This window comes from Passer domesticus, chromosome 13 (assembly GCF_036417665.1).
Source record: "Passer domesticus isolate bPasDom1 chromosome 13, bPasDom1.hap1, whole genome shotgun sequence".
In the NCBI taxonomy this organism is placed as follows: domain Eukaryota; kingdom Metazoa; phylum Chordata; class Aves; order Passeriformes; family Passeridae; genus Passer; species Passer domesticus.
The window spans coordinates 15,330,636-15,342,924 of record NC_087486.1 but is presented as its reverse complement, the minus strand read 5'-3'; the positions used below and the strand labels follow the sequence as shown (position 1 = coordinate 15,342,924).

The following is a 12,289-nucleotide window of genomic DNA, read 5'->3' as shown; positions in this document are numbered from 1 at the left end:
AGGAAGGAAGAGAATAAGGACAGCACATGTGAGGAAGCAGCAGAGAGGGGGTGCAGGGAAGCTGGTGGAGATGTGGTGGGGGAAGACATGGGAGCCCAGTGATTAAAATGATATCCCCTGATTCTGCAGAAGGGTCAGCCAGGCAGTTGGAACCCTGGTGTGCCTCTCCTCAAGGTCATGAAGTCAAGACTCCTTTGGAAGAAGTGCAGTCCTGGGATCCTGCTGGGCATCATGTTTGGCTGAGCCCAGGGGCCTCTGCTTCCCTGAGCAGCCTCCTCTGAACACTTGTGTCCAGCACGGAGCCTCTGACAGAGCTCCAAGGTGACAGAGTGATTTGTCAGTGGCCCTGTCAGATGCTGAGGCCTCGTTCCACTGAGAAAGGATTTTAGGCTGTGACATGCACTCAGATTCCCATTTAGCTGCCAGCTCCAGCTGGCTGTTGTTTTCCTGCTGTTGGAGAATAGGGTGAGGGATGGATTGACCTGTGTTTTATTGGATCTACCTAATTTTTTAATGATTTATTTGCTGCAGAGAAAACAAACTGGGGCAGGAATTGGGCTGCTCAGATAGACACTTCTCATTTTTATTGCAGACTGGACCTGCTGCGGTTCCCTATCCTTCAGGATGATGGGGAAAACTTGGCTTTCCTGTCCCACTGGATGCTGAGTATGTCTTGCTGTGGCTTATCTCAAAATCCCTCAGCTGCAATGCCTTGGGGTTGCTGTCTGGCACAGACACCAACACACAGCTGTGGAACAGGACCACTGAAACAGGGCTACCTGCAGAGAAAGGTTCTTAGTCCTGTTAGCTCATGAATTGTGACCAGGAGTTTCTTCAGCCCAGATAAAACAGTGCCAAGGCATCTGCAACACTGGGAGTGCAGATACTCATTTCCCATGCAGTTTAATTTACTGGTGTTGCTGTGTCTTGGTGTCTGGCTTTCTTGAGATCACAGCTAAGAGCAGCAGCAAGACTGCCCTGGGAGATGAAGGGAAGGAGCAACAGCCTCTCCCAGCAGACTCTTCTGGGCTTCCCTTCTGTGGGAAGGCTCTGGAAACCCCAGACTGGGTCTTCCCTCTGCCCTCATCCACAGGGCTGCAGGTGGGTGGAAAGCTATGGCAGATCAAGGTGCATGGAAGGCTTTTCATGGAATGGCTTCTCTATGGTGAGGACTTCAGAGTCCTTTCCTTCCACGGGGTCTGATGGAGGAAAAGCACCCCTGGGAGGGACCAGATTCTGCCAACAGCTCCACAGGAGGGGTTTGCTGTGGCCAAGACAGAGCAGGAGCCTCAAGCACACTTTGGGGGTGCCACAAGCTGTGCCCGAGGAGGAGCTGGATCTCCATCACATTCACCATGCTCAGAGGAGCTCACAGCTGGAACACGCTGTCCTAGAAAACCGCGCACGTTAGTCCCAGAGTCTCCAAGGCTTTGCTCCTGTGTAGTGACATCCAGTCACAGTAAAGTGGGACAGGAGAGACCTGGTGACAGCTCTGACGTGGTGCCAGCTCGGCTGGGAGGAAATGACGGGTCTGCCAGCTCCTGTTTGCTTGCTGGTCTGAGCCTGATGTGGGTTTTCCCAATGGAAAAGTCCCCATGGCCTTGGAAAATGATGGAGGGGAAACCAAGGTAGAGAGAATGAAGGCCAGGCTTTCAAGCTTGGCCAAATGATTTATTTTTCTATGCTTAAAATTTTTTCAGACCCTAGTTAAGGACCAATTAAATGTGTCTTAATTAAGGTTAAATAGGCTGTGACTATTGCTAATGGTGGGCCATGATGGTCTTCTGAAGTGACCTCTAACCTGTTTGGGGTGGAGCCACCTTGCTGTGGAGGAATAATCTGAGATGGGATGCTCAGCTGTCACACAACTGCCACTTGGTGTGGGAGGGGACTCTTGGATTAAAGCCATACCTGGCAATAATGACACCTGGCTTTGCACTTGGTTCCAGCAGCCCAGGGGTTGTGCTGAGGGTGGGGGCACCGTCCTTGCTCTTATCCCACCCCGTGGTACTCCCTACTCCTACGGGAACAAGTCTCTCCTCCATGTCCTGCTCTTGTTCTGCAAACCAAAACTACCAGGATACCTTTCAGCTGGCGTAAAACTATACATCCCTAATACTTTTTGTCATTAAACTGAGTTTTATGAATGTGTGGGAAATTGAAGCAGCCCTTCTGCTATTTCAACAGGAGTTCATGCACAGTACTGTTCATTCCATCACTTTTAGCCAGCTCTGCTTTGGCTGTGCTGACACCAAGAATCCAGTGCTGGATTTTTGGTTTGCCACAGGAAAGGGCTGGGCACAGAACACACAGATGTCTGCTCTGTGGTCATGCCAGTGCAGACACCATAAATCTATATATTTTAATTATCATAAACAATGCCTTCAGGGAATGCTGCTGACACTTTTCCTTCCGAAACTATGCTTTCCACTCTTTGTGTGGTTCCAAGGAATTTCCCACGGGATTTTTTTCCAGGGGAGAGAAAGCCAATGATGGGCAACTAATGTATTGTCAAGAGCTTGCTGCAATGTCCAGCTGATTTCCCATTCCCCTGCTGTACAAAGTGGCCTTTGCTTGTCTTGATCTTCAGAGATGTCCCATGCAGGGATGCTGATGAATGTCTTGGTAAAAGTGCTCAATAAGCTGTAACAAGAGAGGGTCTGGAGGCCTGAGAGGGCCCTGCCACAGCAGAGCAGTGCTGCAGCCCTCCTGATCCCCACTTTCACCCGGATTCATGGAGGCTCCTTAGGCTTTAAGCTGCTACAAGATGAGGAACCCAGCTCAAAGCCAACTGTATCCTCTTACACAAACACCAGTGCTGGGAATTGCAGGGGATCATGGAGGATTGAGAGTGGCCAACTGAGGGAAGCAATGAGCTGGGCCAGGGACTTGCAGGGACAAGGGGCTGGAGGGACCTGGAAAGGCAGAGCCTGTTGCAAGGGACCTCCCTGGGTGCAGTCCTGTGAGAGCTGCTGGGAGATTTTGGATGGAATTCAAGAACAGCACACGTGGAAGTGTTAAAAAGGCATGTGGATGTGACACTTGGAGATACGGTTTAGTGGTGAACAGAGTGGTGTTGGGTTAGCAGTTGGATTTGATGATCTTAGAGGTCTTTTGCAACCTTAATGATTCTAGGATTCTGTCTTCTAGCAGGCAAGACACTTCTCCTAAATTCAAGTTCAGTGGGAATAATCTGCACAATAGGTGTCAAAAGGGATCTGAAGGGCTCCAATTCAGCCTCCCATCCACAGGTGCAGCATCATCTGTATCCCAGGAGAAATGAATGTGAAAACATTCACATTGCTGGCCACAGTTGTAGGGTTTGAGCAAAGCCACTGGTACAGCCTCAGCATTTGGTCTGATAGTCAGGGGAGAATTTGGGCATGGAGTAACAGCAAGTTCTGACCTGGGTGAAGCATTTTCCTGGGCTCTGGGATCAGGTGGAAGCTGCCAGGTAGGCTGGAAATGTCTTGAGGTGTGGAGTGGTGATGGTGCTGTTGCCTTGGACATCCTTCTCTTCTGTGCTGGGGTGGAAGAAGATTCAGAGATAGGCTTGTCTGGGGCCCACATGCCTCATCTCTGCATGTCACAGCAACTTTAACACCCAAGCTGGGGCAAGGCTGCAGGACCCCTTCACAGTCTGTGTGGGAAGGCAAACTGCTTAGCTCCAGCACCCTGACAGGAGGTAAATCCAGGGCCTTAGCAGACTTACACCCTTTGGAGGCACAGTCCCTCACCAGTGCCTCTTGTGGGGCATCTGATGAGTCTTTTAGAGGTCTTGAAGAAGTTGGACCAGAAGGTCTCAGCTCTCTGGAAATGCTGGGCTGATCCTGGTGCATGTTCCAGCCCTGTCCTGATGGATGGGCTCCATCCACCCTCTTTTCCCCACCCTGCTGGCAGTGCCCCTGGCCAGTGTTCCCCTGCTCTGGCTGCTCAGGCTGGACATGGCAGCCAGCCCTGCCCTTTGCCGGGCTGGAGCTGCCAGACACGGAGCAGATGGTTCCATCTGCACCCAGACAAGGCTCTGTCTCCGGGCTGACATGGGAGACAGGAGGGATGTGTGAACAGCTCCACGTTGCCTCTGCTGCTCCCTGCCTTCCCACCACTGTGCTGCGGCCACTTAGGACTTCTGAGGAATAAAGCGAGGGGAAATCTGGGGGATGGCTGAGGAAACAGAGCCTCCTGAGCCCAGTGGAGGCCTGGCAGAGGCAGGGGAGAGCAGCACTCGTGGCTGTGCCTGGCAGGGACTCTGTTTGCAGGGGTTGCCGGTCACACACTGACCGCGGCGCTCACAGCTCCCGGGGGAGGCAGCAATCTGTGTCATCTCGCAGCGGGCTCCCTTAAATCTCAGCCTGATTAAGCAATGGCAATATGGGCCTGATATGAAAGAGCCTTCCCTGAAAAGGGCCGATTGTGTGGGCAGAAATAGCCTGTTTAATTGTTCTCAGGGCCCTGCAGTTGCAGGCACACGAAAGCACCGGATCCTGCCTTCGGTTGAGCAGGAATCTGGAGATGAATAGTGTCCATCAGTGGCTGGTGCTGCTGTGGGTACAGACCGACTCTGCTGGCCATTCACCTGAGAAAGCTGCATTTGAACACTCAGGGCTTTATTTTCAACCTCAAGATGTCTGAGGGATTTGGGGAATATCCACTCAGCTTTTGACCTTTTGTTTGTCCTTGAGAGAGCAGCGTGTGGCTTTGCACGGTGAGGCTATCGACTGAAACAGCTGTGGGGCACAGGGGCTGCAGGGCCTTGCAGGGTGGCACTGCTGTGGGAGGAGGAGGAGGAGGTGGTGTTGATAGGTCTTGGGAACAGTTCCTCCTGGATTCCTGTGCTAGATTTTAGACCCACTTGCAAATGTGGCCAGTGGTTTTCCACCGACACATTTGCTGAGAGCTGTGTCAGAGCAGGTCTGGAAGGAGTTTGATACTGAGACATCTGATGAAAAACTGCTGTGTGTAGTTACGTCAGAGTTATTTATTCATTGCATAGAGATAAAAGCTTTTTTGATGGAGTGCAGTCATCTTAGCTTGTGGCTGTTGTTTTTCTTAGTTTCTTGTGTATTTTAGGAATCTAATTAATTATAGGGAGTGATTGATGCTCCGAAAAAATACACTTCAAGCTGAGCTGCAGTTTTCTTCATGATTTCTTTGACTTGATACTCAGAAAGCAGTAAGCCAGGACCTACCTTGGCAGCAGGTCTTCAGTATTCAACAGGCAAGAAAAAAAATTGTCCGTTGCAAGGAGTGCAAGAGAGGGAGCAAAGCTTTGGGTAGTGCAGGCATATCCAGAGGGAGAGCAGCAATGCCTCAGGACATGTCAGAGGGGTTTGTTTGAGCCCCTCTTAGCTTATACTCTTGTCTCCCTGAGGAGCACAGCCCTGGACTGTTTGGGCATGTTGGTCTGAGGAGCCCTCTGTCCTTGGAGGGGTCTAGTTTGAGATCCCAAACTTATTTTGATGCAGGGACAAGGATCCTCTGTCTGGCAGGGGGAAAGCTCCTTCTTCCTTTTGAGAATGTTGGGCTCACCTGCTTCATTCCCCAAGACCCTTAAAGCCTGTCTAGAGCCAGATGGACAATTTAGATCCCTTTTTTGGGATTTAGATGGTGATGTGTCCTGCCGAGGGACCCTGCATTCCATGCAGATGCCAGCTGTCACATTCAGGCATGGTGGCCCAGCCCTCTGGGCTTTTGCTGAGGGATGCAGGCCTGGCTGAGCTTGCAGCACTGGAGGCCAGCTGGGCTGCCTGGCCTGGAGGAACTGCAAAGCCACTCTGGCCTCACTTATTTCTCTTGATTCCCTCTGCCCTGGAGAGAGGCTGTGCACCAGCAGGGCTTGATTGCTGTGACCATTTGGGCTGCTCAGAATCTGGTGGGTCTCACGACCCCTGGGTGTTTCTAGGACCTGATAATCCCACCCCAAACACACCTTTCTAACAGAGAAAGCCCTGTTATGGTCACATCTTCCCAGTTTCCTCTGTCTTCTCCACGTGTCCTGACCACCCCTGTCTGCACCCGAGCCTACCTGCCCTTGCTGACTGCCCAAACCTCTCTGCAGCTCATCACTGCCAGCATCTCCTGACAGATTGGCAAAATCTGCAAAATGAAAGTATCTTCTACCACATTTTTCAGTTTTGCCACCAAATTTTGACAGAGCCAAGAGCCTGGAGCTGCTTCTGCTGCCCTGTGTGTGCTTGGTGACCTGGAGGGGACATAGCCAAGTGTCTCCTTGGCAGTTCCTGAGCTGTTCATTCCCTCATGTAAGTGCTCTTACAAAAATGACCTGGTCCTGAGCAGCTGGAGGAGTTCAGCTGTGAGATTGATGTCTGCCCCCACCTCTTTCCTTCTTTCAGACTGTGCTGCTCTGGAAGGAGAAGGCAGCTCTTGGAGGACACTAGTCCTGAGGAAGCCTGTTGGATAGCCACAGCTCGCTGGGCAACCCCAATCCCAAATCCTCCTGTTTCTAAAACAGGCAGTAGGCTGGCAGCTGGGGTGTGTGAGAGTGAGGAGGTGAGTTCCTGGGAGGAGGACAGCCAGCAGCTCAAGGACCTGGGAACCAGCTGGGGTTTCCTTGGGACCCTCTGGGATTTTGCTGTAAATAGAAGAAGCTGCCCCATAGAGCAGTGATTTAGGAGATTGTGATCCCATAAATCTGTGGGATTGTCATTCGCCTTCCTGGACTGCACCTGAGCTGCTCATCTGGTGTCTCAGTGCACCGGGTTCATGTTTGGAGAGATGTACCCAACCTGTTCATTTGTCCAGGCCCTGGACTGTACCAATAGCCTCAATGACAGGAGATTTTGGCAGCACCTTCCTCCCCATTTCTCTAAACTCAGTGCTTATCACTTTCATTTCTCTTCCATTTCTTGACTTGTCTCATGTATGACTGCCTAGCTGAGATCACCACCGTGATGGGCCTTTGCCTTGATTTCAGGGTGGATAACACAGCATCCAGCATCTGATTTAATTTTTGCAGGGATTTGACTTCCCTGGGAAAACTCCCTGGAGAGATGCTCAGCTTAATCATGATTAAGGCCAACAAAAATCTGGTGGCTTATCCTCTGAGAAAAGAGGGGCTGTGCTTGATCAATAGGTGAACCTGGGGCATCTGCTGGAAACGGATGGGTTTTGGGGGCCTTATTTGGTCTGCTTTCACCGCCTGGGCTGTCCCACACTGGAGACCTGCTGGGAATGCTGGTGTTCATGAGGGTGCTTCGATCTGCAGAAGGCTCCATCTATTCCACAAGGTGTCATGGTTTTCTCTTTAATATCCTCGGGATTGTTTTCAGGCTGGGCATGTGTGTGGAAGGAAGAGCCTGAGGATGCAGATGGAATGGAAGAAAATCTAAGTGATTAAAGGGCTGTAGATGAGTGGAGATATGGCTTAAGAGATTGATGGCCGCCTGCTGGGTGGAGAGATGGAAGGAAAGATTGGATTCACGTGCAGCAGGATTGCAAATCCGCCCTCCCTTCCATGTTAAATTGCATTTGTTACTGGTGTTTAGCCTTCCCCTGGGTAAACTTCCTCATGGCTCTGTGGCACACCTTTATGGCCACATCTGCTGTTTCCACCTCCCAGACTCAGGTCTGTTCTGGGGGAAAAGCCTATAAAATAAACCTCGTGCAGCCACACAAGCTCTTTGCTGTGCTGCTGTTCTCTTTGGCTGTGTGAGTGCGATGTGTTCTGGTGTGTGCATGACTGCCTGGCTCAGTTAATGTGCACACAGCAGGGAGAGTTGCAGGTAAAAAATGCGCTGAGCATCGGCGTGTACCCCTGCAGATGCAACACTTTGAGCTTTCTTACAAGAGTGGCTTGAGTGGTTTCTGCAGCTCACGGCAGAGCTGCGGCTCTCTGACCAGCTCCGTGCTCACCCTGAGCAGGGTGAACACCCAGTGACTCGACAGGACTGGACTTGATGTGATTAACGAGCTGTACCTGGAGTAAACTCCTCCGTCCCTGCCTTGGTGGTGCTTTACACAAGCTCCAGGGATGAGCCAGCGTGGGAGGGGAGCTGGCAGTGCAGGGACCCGTGGGGATGGGGGCTGCTGGAGGGGAGGTGGCCAGGCTGGGAAGGGCTGGGGGACGAGTGGCCCCCGAGCGCTTGTTGTCCCCCACTAGGTGGCACTGGGAGCCCTGCGATGGTGTCCCTGTCCCCCGCACAGCCTGGCCTGGCCCTGCCCCACTCCGGGAGCAGAGCACAGAGGGACCCGCGCACGGCGCTCCGTCCCGTTCTCACCCGAGCTGAGCATCACCTGGGAGCTGGGGTGACACGGTGCCAGTCAGCCCAGGAACGAGGGATTCCCACGTGTCCTGTGCTTCACATGCTCACCTGGCCACTCCAGGAGTCATCGCAGGGCATCGTGTCTCCCGTGGAATTGGTGTCCTCAAAAACCTGGTGGGAGTCAGAGCCTGGCATGTGCAGGAGCCAGGGCATCACTGCCAGCTGGGCGTGCCACACGGGGAGCCACTGCACTGCTCATCTCCTGCTGGTGCCACTGCATCCCAGTGTCCTGCTGGGGTTTGGAGTGTCATCATGTGTCCTGTGCTGGGAGCCACTGCATACCCAGTGTCTTGCTGGGGTTTGGAGTGTCATCATGTGTCCTGTGCTGGGAGCCACTGCGTGCCAGTGTCCTGCTGGGGTTTGGAGTGTCATCATGTGTCCTGTGCTGGGAGCCACTGCATGCCCAGGGTCCTGCTGGGGTTTGGAATGTCATCATGTGTCCTGCACGGGGAGCCACTGCATGCCCAGTGTCCTGCTGGGGTTTGGAGTGTCATCATGTGTCCTGTGCTGGGTGTCACTGCATGCCCAGTGTCCTGCTGGGGTTTGGAGTGTCATGTGTCCTGCACTGGGAGCCACTGCATGCCCAGTGTCCTGCTGGCAGCTGGGCTGTCCTGATGGGACACCACACACTGGCTGTGCTCTGCCTTGCTGGGGTCAGTGCCTTTTTCACACATTCTGCTGGCATGTGGGATGTCACGCCCTGGTTCTGCCCTGCTGGGAGCTGTTGTGCTGCCTGTGTCCTGCTGGAGCTGGGGTGTCACCGAGAGCCTTGGCACTGCTGGGAATCAGCTGATCCCTCGTGTTTTACTGGGAGCAGGTGCTCAGCCCCACTGGGAGCTGGGGTCCATCCATCACATCATCCTGTTGGCAGTCAGGGCTGGGGGCTGGTCCATGCCCCATTAGCCCTGGCTGGCTGGAACAGCATTCACAGGCTGGCCATGTGACATTGTCCCCTCCTCTCTCTGCCAGGCTGTCACTCAGAGCCCATTCCCCCAGTCTGGCCTTCTCCACCCAGCCCAGCAGACCTCCTGCTCCCAGGATAAGGATCAGGGACACCTGGCCACAGCCTGCTCTGCTGAAGGTCCCTGTCTGCAGCAGGCACCGGGATGTCATGGCACAGTGATTATTTTAATTAATTTATTTTAAAGATCTGTAGTGCTGAGAATGAAATGGCATTAAATGAGCCCATCCCACATCCCCACCATCCTCTGCTGCAGTTCCCAGCAGCAGCATCAGGACTGCAGATCTCTCCCTGCCTGTCCCAGTGCCCGTGTCTGCCTGTCTCTCTCCACCCACCCAGCACGTCCTGTCTCTGGATCCTGCCCTGACAGCACTGTGGCTGCATCCTGCAGTGGCTGGGGCTCCCCCAGCCCTAGGGCATCCTCTGGGTCCCTCTCTGGGCCCAGCACTCCCGGCAGTGAGAGTGGGAAGGGAGGGTGAGCGTGTTACTGTTTCTCCACAGGGAAGGTTGGGTGCTTCAGGTTGGTGCTCACAAGGACATGGCTGATGAGAGGGGCTGGCAGGATGTGCAGGCAGCTCACTGAGGTGCACGTGTGTGCTCCAGACAGCTCTGGAAGGGGCTGCCAGGCATTGCTCTGCCACACATGGCTGAGCTCCTGGGCCAGGGCAGTCTGGAACCTTGGCAGGTTATTTGTTTGCAGTGGGAGAGACAGGTAAAGCAGGATCTGTGTCCTCGGTACTGACAGCTGCTGGATGAATCCCCACAGTGGAATGGGGGGAGAATTGAAGGTAAAAGTGTGATAAATTGAGGGCTGAGATAAAGGCTATAGTAATCAAAGCAAAAGTCACACATGCAAGCAAAGCAAGGAATTCATTCACTGCTTCCCATTGCTGGCAGGTGTTCAGCCATCCCCAGGAGAGCAGGGCTCTCACACCTAACAGTGGCTTAGGAAAACAAGTGCTGTAACTGTGAACATCACCCCCTTCCTTCTTCTTCACCCTGCCTCATATGCTGAGCGTGGTGCTCTGTGGTCTGGGATGTCCCCTGTGCCAGCTGGGATTGCTGTCCTGGCTGTGTCCTCTCCTGTGCACCCTCAGCCTGCTCACTGGAGGAGGAACGCCTCGACACCGTGCCAGCACTGCTCAGCAGTGTCTCAAACAGCCCAGCACACAACAGTTTCCAGCCCAAATCCAAAGCACAGCCCTATATCAGCTACTGTGGAGAAAATTAATGCTACCCCAGCCAAAACTGGGGAATATCAAGAAATAAATGACCTCCCTCCTCCTCAGTTATCTTCTTATGCTTCTTGTTCATTGGCAAACAATCATGAAGGCCTCTTATGCACCAGGATCTGTAAGATGTGAGGTAGCTGGAGTCTCTCTGTTCAGCTGGAGCCCTGGGTAACCTGTGCCACCTGATGGTCTAGACTGAATAGAAAAGTGACGGTTATGCTAACTTCAACAGTTAATTTGCTTTTTCCCCCACAAAGCTGTACTATCCCCTTTTTTTTCTAGCTTATGCTGATTAGACCTGAGTGTAACACTCTTCTGCCATCTGCCCTGGAATGAATGCAGGAGCTAGAACGCTGGTTTGAGCTCAGTTTTCTGTTGCATAGCTGTTTCCAATTCTCCAATGTGCTTTTATTTGCTAAACGAGCAGCATTTGCAGAGTGCACACGTGGTGCCCCCGCCCAGGTGACCGCAGCTGCCCGGTGCTTTTACCTTGAGGTCACTCCCAGCTCAGACTAGATTTTCAGTGGTGACTGGGGAAGCTCTGCAGATCCTATTAGCAGCCTCTTGAGCCTGGAGAGACCTGTGTGTGCAGAGCAGCAGCCTCTGAGAGAGCAGCTCAGGTAGGTTCTGATGTGCCCGAGGCAGAAGAGGAAGACTACGGTGACAGAGAGTGGGTCCTCTGTAAAAATGTTGCCTGTTGTGCCTAAAACCAGCACTTGGAGGGATGTTGCAAGTCATGGCCAGGCAGCTTAAACGTGCTTAGGTTGTCACTAGAGGGAGCAGCATGTGGTTTTGTTTTTTTTTTTTTTTTCTTTTCCTAAATCTTGAAAAAATGACAGTATGCAGAGACTCAGCTGGTGGAGCAGTTTGGCAGGAGGGATGTGGGAGAAATGCTGCAGTACCTTTGGCTTAATAAACATATGTGTTTCTGTAATGCAAGGGGGTCTCCTGCGCCACTCAGCCAGGGGGTCTGTGGGGAGAAGCAGGAGAGAAGCACTTCATAAAGCTCAGTTTGCTAAATCGACTTCTTGGCTCTCCTTTTGGCTTTGGAAGTGCCAAGTTTTGAAGGTGGACAGGGCCCTGCCAAGTGCAGGCACTGTGTGCCCTGCAGGGGAGAGGGCTGGAGTGGCAGGGATGTGGGATTTAGTTGGCTCTGCTGCTACTGTGAATTCAGTGGGTTTGCTGTGTCTGCGAGGGGCCTGGTCTGACGCAAGCAGCTGCTGGAGACCTTCAGGAGCTCTCAGTTCCCAGATCCTGCTACCACGGCCTGGCTGAGCAGGGCTGGGCTGTGTCTCTGTGCCCACCAGAGGTACCCCCCAGGCCCAGGGTCTAAATACAAGATGAGGAGCAAGGGATTAAGAGACAAAGCAAGGAAACAAAGAGCCCATAATGGTATCCTGCCTTGCCTTGAATTGGACAATTCCCCCATGACTAGTTGGTGGGCAGCAGATTACTCAGTGGGTGGAAAGGGGTCTGGAGTCAGTCCTGTGGACTTCATTCCCTCATTTGTAAAATGATGTTGTGAACATCTGGCTCACACATGGAGCGTGACACTTGGCTCACAGAGGCATATAAATGTTTTCAGATCCTTGAATGGCTGTTGCTGAAATGCGAAGGATCATCGTTAATGAAGTCTGCAATAACACTGACGGAGCGTTTGTGTTTGCTGCAATTTGTAACCATGTTCTAACACTTGTTAACGAATGCTATTGTGGGCTGCAATGTGACCAAGGAACACTTGAGGATAAACAGGGTTGTTCCTGGTTTGTGCTACTATTTATCACTGCAGGTGTTGAAACATGTCATGTCGTGCA

General features: G+C 52.6%; 1 protein-coding gene across 4 annotated transcripts in view; it reads left to right on the top strand.

Moving 5' to 3' along the window:
* The window catches only part of NRG2 (neuregulin 2), a 154,730-nt gene that overhangs the window by 19,463 nt on the left and 122,978 nt on the right, over nt 1-12,289 (top strand). The gene's annotated exons all lie outside the window — the stretch shown is intronic.